The sequence below is a fragment of the Canis lupus genome, chromosome 1 (genome assembly GCF_003254725.2).
Source record: "Canis lupus dingo isolate Sandy chromosome 1, ASM325472v2, whole genome shotgun sequence".
Classification (NCBI taxonomy): domain Eukaryota; kingdom Metazoa; phylum Chordata; class Mammalia; order Carnivora; family Canidae; genus Canis; species Canis lupus.
The window spans coordinates 43,384,797-43,397,086 of record NC_064243.1 but is presented as its reverse complement, the minus strand read 5'-3'; positions in this window follow the sequence as shown (position 1 = coordinate 43,397,086).

Here is a 12,290-nt window from a genome sequence, read left to right as displayed (position 1 = left end):
TTGAATCTCATATGCATGTGTTAAATATGAAAAATGATTCTTTAAATGCAAGATGTCATTTTGAATTTAGTTATTTATATCCTACAGTTTAGATACTGACAAGATTTTAGACACCAGTATAATTAACTCTCAGGAATATAGTTTTGTGGGGGTTTTTTTCTTTTTTTCCCTTTACCAATTGAAAAAAAAAAGTGCAGTGGGAAGATACCTTTAGACAAATGAGACAACCTCCAGGTAAAACTGACTTTAATGCCAAAGATTTATTTGAATATGAGTTATGACAGTCCAAAAAGAGATATTCTCACTTTGAAAACAGTAGATTCGAAAGTATACTTGACATGGAACACTGTGTACAAAAAATCTGAAAAGCATTAAAAGAACCTAAGATAGTAAGCATTTTCATTAAATTGTCAAGAAAGATTTCTAAATAATAAAGGTAAGTCATATCATAAAAATGCTAGACTTGTACCAATTCAGACATGCATTTTGTGATAGAAGACATGAAGATGAAGGGACATCAGAAAGTGGCATTGAAGCATTTCATTTGGTTTGATAGCAAGTATGAATTTGCAAAGTAAACAGTCTTAATTAAAGATAATTCTGGAAAAAAAAAAGATAATTCTGGAAAACCTCTATACCTGTGCAAATTGTTCTACATCTCAATTTTGAATAAGTATCCCTAAACTTGTATTAATATCTTAATATTTGGCTTTGGAAAAGAATAAAGTGAAATACACCCCAAGAAATCAGTTACCAGGTCATTTGCATGGTCTCTATCTTTGGCAAAAACAATAAAACTAATCTAAAGACTAAGCTAAAAAAGCTTGCTTCTTGGATATAACAGTATTTTTTCTAGGTATTTCTATTAGCTTCAGGTTGAGGTCAGCTCATCTCTACTCTCTGTCTCTGACTTAGGAAATCTATCTGTCCATATTTCTGGCCTTTTAAAATTTCATTATTTTTTTCATGTTACTAGTAATGATTTACTCATTAACAGTTCCCATTTGATAATCATCGTCTTCCTATTGACCCTCTTCCAAGTCTCTCAAAAACCTGTATTTGTTTCCACCAGTAATTCTATGATGGAATACATATCAATTCTTCCCTATAAGAATGCCCAAATACACAGTTCCAGCACATAGTTCTATTTAGTGCAGATCATCTCCAGAGTCTGACATATGCAACAATCATCTTTAACCTTAGAAAACTTTTGGAAAAGTGCATTGTTTAAAATTACCTAAAATTCATGAGGTTATTGCGATAATGGGCCTAAATAATAATGTAGATGTAAAGATTTATTAACTTCAGTAGAAGTTAGAGTTTCAAATCAGTTATAAATATTGTTGGGTGCAAAGCAAGTGCAAATCCACATTTTTTAAAACCTCAAAAGAAATGAATGAAAATTATATATGTCATCATGAATGAGAAGGTTGCAAATGAAGCCCACCTATTCTGACTTTCTATGAGGATATTATTTCAAAACAGTTCAAAGCTAATAGTTATTATATATAGCATACTTGACCAACTCACAATCAGACTCACAAATATGAACCTTCCCACATGTTTCAAAAGAACTACATCTTTACCAATTTGGTGAACAAAATAATACCACTTGTCTTTTATTTCTAATTCCCATTATATATCCACTTCTCCCTTATAATGTGAATGTGTATCATCTCCCTATGATTAGTAAAAGAACTTGAGGTATATGCCCCTGTATTGACTAGATCCCAAGATTATCAACAGAAGGGCATTCCTTTCAGTTTTATTGCTAAAGAATCTTGGTAATAACTGATATTCTATACTGATGCACTAATTACTTGTTCCATGACAATATCAAGTGGCTGAGCCAAAATGAAGAAAATATTCTGGATTGAAAAGTTAAAAGTTGCTTTTATGTCTCCTTGTAGACACATTGAGGAAATTAAAGATGAGTAAAAGATGTTTTCATATGTAAATATAGCTATCTGCAGAAAACATTGCATTCATCAGTTTGCTTCTTGAAACTTAAAGCATAATAGAAGGGAAAAGGCTCTGGGTCAAAAAGTAAGGGTGTGGTTTCTGGTCCTTGTTTTCCACTCGTTACTATGTCATCTTAACCAAGACACAATTTTGGATCCATTTTCCTCAACCTTATCTCTAAAATTAGTGTGCTGAAATTTATAAACCTTAAAATCCTCCAACCGCTGAGTTTCCATATAAGAGAACAAAAGCTCACTGAATATTCAGATCACGAAATTCTTGTCTATCATTTAAAAACAGAAGAAGAAACTTGCACACATATTAACATCTCATTTCCATAAATATTCACTGGGCACCTGCTTTCAAGGTATTATCATATCCAAGTATTGTTGGAGACATAGGATGAAAAACTCTCCAAATTTGGTGCAGTAATAGAAATTAGAAGTCTTGTATGCTATTATCCTGAAATCTTGTATCCTATTATCCCCTATGATGGGGAACCTAAGGCCATAAGTAAACCATGCTGCAAGAACCTGCCTTTATTCTATTTTACAGTTATTTTTTCAATTATTTTAAAGTATATATTGTAATTTAAAGTATATATTATAAATACGGTATATTACTTTAAAGTATATATTATAAATATGGTATACATACATTGACTTCAATAAACAGGGCTTATTGTTTAGAATTAAACTTTACTTGGAAAGTAATTTTTTAGAAAATACCAGCAATTTCAAAATGTTTCACATTACAGTCTATTATGAATCACTTTAGGAAAAATAAAATACATAGTATCATTTAAAATATAATAATTAGCATTACTATTCTTTTCACACAGCATTATTCATTTAAGAAAAATTATATTTTCATAAGAAAAAGCTGTTATTCCTTGATTAATAATAGAAGAGAGCAGGCTTGTCTTCATTATGCTGTTATGAAAGTTGCAAAAGCCTTATAATATTTATTCCTGTAAATGACCCTACATCACACTTAAATGTTGAATCAGTAGAATTTTTTATGCAACTAGCCATGTCATAAAGTACCTCTGACCAAGAGTCGCATCATAAAATTAAATACAGAGAATTTTAAATACACAAAAGTTGACAGAATTGTGTGAACTTTCATGTACTTTTCATCCAAGTCAAACAAACATCAACCCATAGCCCTCCTGCCCTCTCCTCTACCACCCCTTTCGTATTTTCTATTTGTTATTACTTGGAGGTAAACCAAGGGCATTGGAACAATTTTATTCATAAATATTATCTATGTATCTGTAAGTATAAGGGTTTTCTTTTTTTTAAGATTCTATTTATTTATTCATGAGAGACACAGAGAGAGAGAGAGGCAGAGTCACAGGCAGAGAGAGAAGCAGGCTTCCTGCAAGGAGCCTGATGCGGGACTCGATCACAGATCCCAGGATCACACCCTGAGCCAAAGGCAGATGCTCGACTGCTGAGCCACCCAGGCATCCCTAAGTATAAGGATTTTCATCTCTATTTTATAAAGTTTCTTTTTTAACAAAAACACAAATCGTAAACAATAACAGTAATTAACTCATAATATGGTAATATCCAGTCAGTATTAAAATTTTCCAATTGATTTGTAAATGTCATGGATAGCCTTTGGATTCTTTTATACAATCCTTTAAAATTAATAAAATAAATCCATACATTGGGACTGTTTGATAAGTTATTAATATCTCTTTTAATCTATAGCTTTCCTTTCCATCTATTTTTCCTTGCAATTTATTTCTTCAAAGTAAAAAATATTTGTCCCATACAGTTTCTTACACTTTAGATTGTCTTCATTGTCCCTTAAATTTATCTTATTTTCCTATTTCTTGTTAAGTAGTGGTCGATATAAAGATTTGATCAGATCCAGTTTCATCCTCTTTTTAAAAAAAAAAACAATATATACATAAGTATATGTTATGCGATCAGGATGCAAAGAATAATTCATTGTCCCCTTTTCTGCTAGCAGTCCTTAACGTAGCATTAGTTCAATAGGGTGAAATTCTAATGTCATCCTCTCTTCTCCATTTACTCTCTTCAACAATTCTTTAAAAAGAAACTTTCCCTTTTCTACTATTTTTTGGCCAATTGTAAAAACTTATTTAAAAAATCAAAGTAAATGTTTTATCTTTCTCTTGATTTACCACTGTCCACAACTATGAAATGGTTTTTCTGAATCCCCCAGTGATGACCAGTCCTTTTTTCAAAGAATAATTATAAAATTATTAATGTAAGCATAATGTATGTTTTTGTTATTTGTGTATTCTTTCTCTTGATTTTTTTGTTTATTTTTTATTGGAGTTCGATTTGCCAACATATAGTGTAACACCCAGTGCTCATCCCATCAAGTGCCCCCCTCAGTGCCCATCACCCAGTCACCCCAACCCCCCACCCACCTCCCTTTCCACTACCCCTTGTCCGTTTCCCAGAGTTAGGTGTCTCTCATGTTCTGTCCCCCTCACTGATATTTCCCACTCATTTTCTCTCCTTTCCCCTTTATTCCCTTTCACTATTTTTTATATTCCCTGAGTGAATGAAACCATATAATGTTTGTCCTTCTCCGATGGACTTACTTCACTCAGCATAATACCCTCCAGTTCTATCCACATTGAAACAAATAATGGGTATTTGTCGTTTCTAATGGCTGAGGAATATTCCATTTCATATACAGACCACATCTTCTTTACCCATTCATCTGTCAATGGACACCGAGGCTCCTTCCACAGTTTGGCTATTGTGGACATTGTTGCTATAAACATTGGGGTGCAGGTGCTTCACTGGATCTATATCTTTGGGGTAAATCCCCAGCAGTGCAAAGCCTGGGTCATAGAGCAGATCTATTTTTAACTCTTTGAGGAATCTCCACACAGTTTTCCAGAGTGGTTGTACCAGTTCACATTCCCATCAACAGTGCAAGAGGGTTCCCTTTTCTCCACATCCTCTCCAACATTTGTGGTTTCCTGTCTTGTTAATTTTCACCATTGTCACAGGTGTGAGGTGGTATCTCATTGTGGTTTCGATTTGTATTTCTCTGATGGCAAGTGATGCGGAACATTTTCTCATATGTTTGTTGGCCATGTCTGTGTCTTCTTTGGTGAAATTTCTGTTCATGTCTTTTGCCCATTTCATGATTGGATTGTTTGTTTCTTTGCTGTTGAGTTTAATAAGTTCTTTATAGATCTTGGATACTAGCCCTTTATCTGATAGGTCATTTGCAAATATCTTCTCCCATTCTGTAGGTTGTCTTTTAGTTTTGTTGACTGTTTCTTTTGCTGTGCAGAAGCTTTTTATCTTGATGAAGTCCCAATAGTTCATTTTTGCTTTTTTTTCCCTTGCCTTCATAGATGTATCTTGGAAGAAGTTGCTATGGCCAAGGTCAAAAAGGCTGTTGCCTATGCTCTCCTCTAGGATGAGATGGATTCTTGTCTCACATTTAGATCTTTCATCCATTTTGAGTTTATCTTTGTGTATGGCATAAGAGAATGGTCTAGTTTCATTCTTCTGTACGTGGCTGTCCAGTTTTCCCAGCACCATTTATTGAAGAGACTGTTCTTTTTCCAGTGGATAGTCTTTCCTGCTTTGTCGAATTTTAGTTGACCATAAAGTTGAGGGCCCATTTCTGGCTTCTCTATTCTGTTCCATTGGTCTCTGTGTCTGTTTTTGTGCCAGTACCACACTGTCTTGGTGATCACAGCTTTGTAGTACAACTTGAAATCTGGCATTGTGATTCCCCCAGCTCTTTTTTTTTTTTCAATATTCCCCTGGCTATTCGGGGTCTTTTCTGATTCCATACAAATCTTAAGATGATTTGTTCCAACTCTCTGAAGAAAGCCCAGAGATTTTGAAATGGATTTTGAAATGGATTGCATTAAACGTGTAAATTGTCCTGGGTAGCATTGACATTTTCACAATATTAATCCTTCCAATCCCTGAGCATGAATTTTTTTCCCATCTCTTTGTGTCTTCCTCAATTGCTTTCAGAAGTGTTCTGTAGTTTTTAGGGTATAGATCTTTTACCTCTTTGGTTAGGCTTATTCCTAGGTATCTTATGCTTTTGAGATTGACTCCTTAATTTCTCTTTCTTCAGTCTCATTGTTAGTGTATAGAAATGCCACTGACTTTTGGGCATTGATTTTGTATCCTGCCACATTGCCAAATTGCTGTATGAGTTCTAGCAATCTTGGGGTGGAGGCTTTTGGGTTTTCTATGTACAGTGTCATGTCATCTGTGAAGAGGGAGAGTTTGACTTCTTCTTTGCCAATTTGAATACCTTTTATTTCTTTTTGTTGTCTGGTTGGTGAGGCTAAGACTTCTAGTACTATGTTGAATAGGAGTGGTGAGAGTGGGCATCCCTGTTCCTAATCTTAGGGGAAAGGCTCCCAGTGTTTCCCCATTGAGAATGATATTTGCTGTGGGCTTTTTGTAGATGGCTTTTAAGATGCTGAGGAATGTTCATCCCATCCCTACACTCTGAAGAGTTTTGATCAGGAAAGGATGCTGTATTTTGTCAAATGCTTTCTCTGCATCTATTGAGAGCATCATATTGTTCTTGTTTGTTTGCTTGTTGACATGATCTATCATGTTGATTGCTTTACAAGTGTTGAACCAGCCTTGCATCCCAGGGATAAATCCCACTTGGCCATGGTGAATAATCTTCTTAATGTACTGTTGGATCGTATTGGCTAGTATCTTGTTAAGAATTTTTGCATCTGTGTTCATCAGGGATATTGGTCTATAATTCTCCTTTTTGGTGGGGTGAGTTTGGAAGTATTCCATCCCTTTCCGTCTTTCAGAACAGCTTTAGTAGTAGGTATTGTTTCTTCTTTAAACGTTTGATAGAATTCCCCTGGGAAGCATCTGGCCCTGGACTTTTGTGTCTTGGGAGGTTTTTGATGACTGCTTCAATTTCCTCCCTGATTATCGGCCTGGTCAGGTTTTCTATTTCTTCCTGTTCCAGGTTTGGTAGTTTGTAGTTTTCCAGAAATGAGTCCATTTATTCTAGATTGCCTAATTTATTGGCATATAGCTGCTAATAATATGTTTTTAAAATTGTTTATATTTCCTTGGTTTTGGTTGATCTCTCCTTTTTCATTCGTGATTTTATTAATTTGAGTCTTTTCTCTCTTCTTTTTAATAAGGCTGGCTAATGGTTTATCTATCTTATTAATTCTTTCAAAGAACCAATTCCTGGTTTTGTTGGTCTGTTCTACAGTTCTTCTGGTCTCTATTTCATTGAGTTCTGCTTGAATCTGTATTAACTCTCTTCTTCTGCTTGGTGTAGATTTTATTTGCTGTTCTTTCTCCTCCAGTTCCTTTAGGTGCGAGGTTAGCTTGTGTATGTGTTGTTGTTTTTTTTTCCAATTTTTTGAGGGATGCTTGTATTGCAATGTATTTCCCTTTTAGGACTGCTTTTGCTGTCTCCCAAGGATTTTGAATGGTTGTATCTTCAAATTAACCCATGTTGGACTAGGATAGGCCTCTTCAAGTTTGCATCCAAGATTTTCTGACCTTTTCTAAGAGGTCTTTGATAGTTTTCTTAGTGTCAGATGTGATAATATGTTCTAGGTTCATCTTATTTATTTCCTGCCTTAAATATTAAGTCAGCCATTTATCAAAAAAGAACTTTCTATTTTATAAAAAATGAAGGCCAAATTCTGGACACTATGGGTATGCACATCTTCTTGGCAAGTTATAATTTCTAGGCCTTTTCAGTGAACAGTGCCGATAAATAGGATTCTTTTGTTTTTTCCAAAAGATAAAACATCTCATATATTCAGCAACGCATCATAGACAACAGAGTACAACTAATTCTCTGATCTAGAAAATCTCAAAAAATAGTAAGCTGCTATAATTAATAAATGACTTTTTAAAAAGTCTTCAGAATACAAATAAATGTTGGAAAATTAATTGCATTTTTTAAAACAATGATAAATTAAATATTGAAATTAATAAAACATAGCCATATGTAATAGCATAAAAATATGACATACTTTTGGATAAATTTAACAATGTTTATGTGAGACTTCTTACTGAAAACCATGAAATATTGATGAGAGAAATAAAGAAGGTATAAATGAATGGAAATATGCACCATGTTCATGGATTGGAAGACTCAATAGTTTTAAAATATCAATTCTCTCCTAACTGATTCATAAATGTAATATAATCCCAATCAAAACCTCAGCTTTTTTTTCATAGAAATTGAAAAATCAATACTCTAATTTGCATAAAAGCATAAACAAATTTGATTAATCAAAACAATTTTGGGAAAAAAGAAGAATCTTAGAAAACTCACACTACTGCATTTGAGGATTTTCTATAAAGCTGAAAAATCAAGAGAGTGTGGTTTCTCTGTAAGCATAGACAAAATAGAATATCTGATAGGGACATCATCTTAAGGATACCAGAAGAGCTAAAAGAGCACATGGCAGGTCATCTACCATAGAAAATGATCGGGTTTAAGTACGCACAAGTGTCTGTTAAGACTTCCTGGAAGAACCCAAATTTAAGCTGAGATCAGAATACAGCAATTCAAGAGAAGAAGTGGGAGAATGAGGGCATTCCAGGTGGAGGAAACCATATAGGTCACACCCAGCAGTGAAAGAGCACACCTGATTAAACAACAGAACTAAGATCATAAAAACTAGAAGACAGAAGAATGATTTGGTTCAAGGGAAACAATTGGTATGTTGTCACAGAAACAGTAAGAGAAGGGAATCCCTGGGTAGCTCAGTGGTTTAGCACCTGCCTTCGGTGCCGGCTTGATCCTGGAGTCCCGGGATCGAGTCCAACGTGGGGCTCCCTGCGTGGAGCTTGCTTCTCCCTCTGCCTGTGTCTCTGCCTCTCTCTCTCTCTCTCTCTCTGTGTGTGTGTGTGTGTGTGTCTCATGAATGGATGAATGAAGTCTTAAAAAAAAAAGGAAAAGAAAAAAAAATAGAGAAGATGGTGACTTAGATCCCATTGTGATGGTAGGGATGTACCTTGAAATGATAACTTGCTGGATCAACTGGCAGAGAGTTAGAAAAGGGAGAGACTCTCTGTGGAATTCAAAATGACAGTGTCTAATCATCAGTTGGATAAGAGTGTCTATCAGAAAAGAGATTTTGAAGTATAGATTTGAGAATAAGTGTGAGTATAAATGGTCATTGAAGCCACGAGAATGGATGCAATGGCTCCAAAGAAGGAAGAGAATAGAAGGCACACAACAGCAAATCCATTCAGCAAAGCAGAGTTTAAGTTGATATACTCTTCAAAGCAATTTGGCACATACATATTACAATTTAAAATGTACATATCACATAACCTGAAACACCGCTATCCACTTCCACCCCGGTGCAAAAACCTCCTACCTATATAAAGGAGGCACACTGACCTTTTTGTTATAGAGTAATAATAAATCACTATAAGTGTTTCAACAGGGAAATGGAAAAATTGAATAAACAAACTGATTTACACACTATGGAATACCAAACAGCAGTATAAAAAGTGAAGTAGACCTATATGTACAGCCATGGAGAGCTTCCTCAAGACATCTTTAAAAAAAAAAGTTTTATTTATTTGAGAAAGAGAGGGAGCACAAGCAAGGGGAGAGGAAGAGGGAGAAGCAGACACTCCATCAAGTGGGGAGCCTGACAAGGGGATTGGACACCTAATTCACAAGTCATATCCCAAAATCTTTAACTTAATCCCACCTGCAGAGACCCTTTTTCCAACTAAGGTCATATTTACAGGTTCTGGGGGTTAAGATGTGGGGACATATTTTTCTTGGGGGCCACAATTCAAACCTTTACACACTTACTTTTTTTCTTTTGATAAAGACCTACTTTTTCTTATTTTTTATGTCTTAAGATGATATAACTTTAGACATTAAGGGAAACACACGTAGAAATAAAATAGAAAATGCACCAAATGGTGCAGAATTGCTAGGAACGTGCAGTGTTTGAAAAACTCAGTGTCCGAGGATGAGTAAGAAAATGGAAGAAGAGGAAGAATTCTTGAAGAAACAAACTCTTGTCATACATTTTTTATATAGGAAGAGGCTGGTTATGGTGATTGGAAAAGGAAGCCAATTAGGAGAAGGGCCTCATTTATAAAAAATCTTTACATAGTTTATGTTTGCCGTGTATAAACAGAGTCTGTTGGATCTGATCTGATAACCATCTTAAAAATTCAAAAAGCAATGTTGCAATCTTGTGACTTAAAATATCCTTTGTCTTCTAGGCATAAGATAGGGAGTCAAAGAGAAAACTGTGACCAAGTCCTGCTTTTGGTAACGCTACATGGAGCATTATTTCCTTACCACACACTGATTAACCCATGCCAAACGCATTGCAGCAAATAACCCCAAATGACCTTGGAAGCAAGTGTGTACAAGAACGATTGGATTTCAGGAACAAGTTTATTAGTTACATGAAGCAGTCAAGTCTCTGATGGATTCCATCCTGCAGTTTTGGTTTGTTTCATTTTTTCATTTTAAAATAAACTGTGAGACCCTCCTTGGCTAAATTCAGGTATCAGAAGGGCAAGTGGAAAAAGGAGTACAAATCTGTTACCCTGACAGCTGTTTCAAAGGAATTAATAGATCAAAACTGCTGTTCCATCAGGTCAATAACAAAATGCTCTCCTTAGGGGTCTGAAAAGGCAAAGGGAAGAAGAAAATCTGTTCTGTTCGGTCTATCTCTAGAAACAAGACACTGAGGGAGGAGAGAATCCAATACACCCCTTCACTCAACCTTTTTTCTGTCCTTAAGGATCTGCTCACTAATCCCACAAGGTGTTCTATGGCACAAAACAACACAATAGGGAAGACACTTTCACAAGTCATCTGCTGAATTTCCTCCAAGAAATTGCAGAAGTCAATGAAAGCTTTTCTCCTTTAACACCTCCTCCTATGTAGTGAATATATATATATTAGAGAGAGAGAGAGAGAGAGAAATATATATATATTCGAATTATTAGCGCCACCTTCAGCCCAGGGGTGGTCCTGGAGTCCTGGGATCGAGCCCCACATCGGGCTCCCTGCAGGGAGCCTGCTTCTCCCTATGCCTGTGTCTCTGCCTCTCTTTGTGTCTCTCATGAATAAATAAATAAAATCTTTAAAAAAAATTTTTTCCCCTTATTGTTGACATTAACTTTGATCAGTTCATTAAGGTGGTGTCTTTCAAATTTCTCCCTTGTAAAGCCACTATTTTTCTGTTGTAATTAATACGTTTCTTGTGGGAACACACTTTAAGACTGTGCAAATTTCCATTTTCCATGATACCATTGACTTCTCACTTATTATCTACTGATTATTCTTCCTAAAAAATATTACTAGAATTCTTGGCAAATAGTGATTTCCTAATACCGTCATTTCTTGTAGAGTTTTAGTTGGGATCCTTCTGTAGAAAAGAACTTGCCCCTTAAATTATTCCAGTCATTTGTTTGTGTTGGTATAAATGTACTATTTTCTTATATTCAGTGGGTTGTAGTTTTTTGCTATAATTAATTTTTTGGTTGAAGTATAAATTGTCCTGTATTCAAAATGGTCCTCGTGTCTTTTGACATACCCTCATTTTTTGAGATTTCCTTATTTTTTTTAAACAAGCTATTCCAGGTCCATCTTATACTTTTCCTCAGTATATTAAGTTCCTAGAGCTGCTGTAACAAAGTACCATAGGTTCTGTGGCTTAAACGACAGAAATGTATTGTCTCATGCTTCTAGAGGTTAAAACTCCAAAATCAAGGTGTCAGCATGGCAGTTCCTTCTGGGACTTTAAGGGAGAATCTGGTTCCAGGCCTTGATCCTTGGCTGGTAGAGGTCCATCTCCCACTCCTAGCCCATGTCTCTTCACTTCATTTTGCCTCTACACGTCTCTGTATTTTCACATAATATTCTCCCTTTTTATAATGACACCAGTCATATTGCATTATGGCCCACCCTAATGACCTCATTTTAACTAATTACACTGCAATGGCCTTATTTCCAAATAGGGTGACTTTCTGAGGTGGTGGGGGTTGGGACTTCAACATACAAAATTTGAAATGACATAATTCAATTAATTGCACTGTGTGGGCCCTAGAATCAGCGATTTCTCCAAGGACTTCTGGCTCCTTTTATAGGAAATTAGTTTTTAGAAACCAGTATGTATTGCTGGATGGTCCCTCTAATTTGGGGACATTATAGGTACTTGGCTTTCCCCCCACCCCGTGATATGGACATAGCTAAGAAATACATATGCCAACACATCTGCTTCTACTTTCATAGCTACATCTGGACCTAGATATAGATATTAGTGCAATCATATACAAATTGAGTTTACACTGAAACCTATG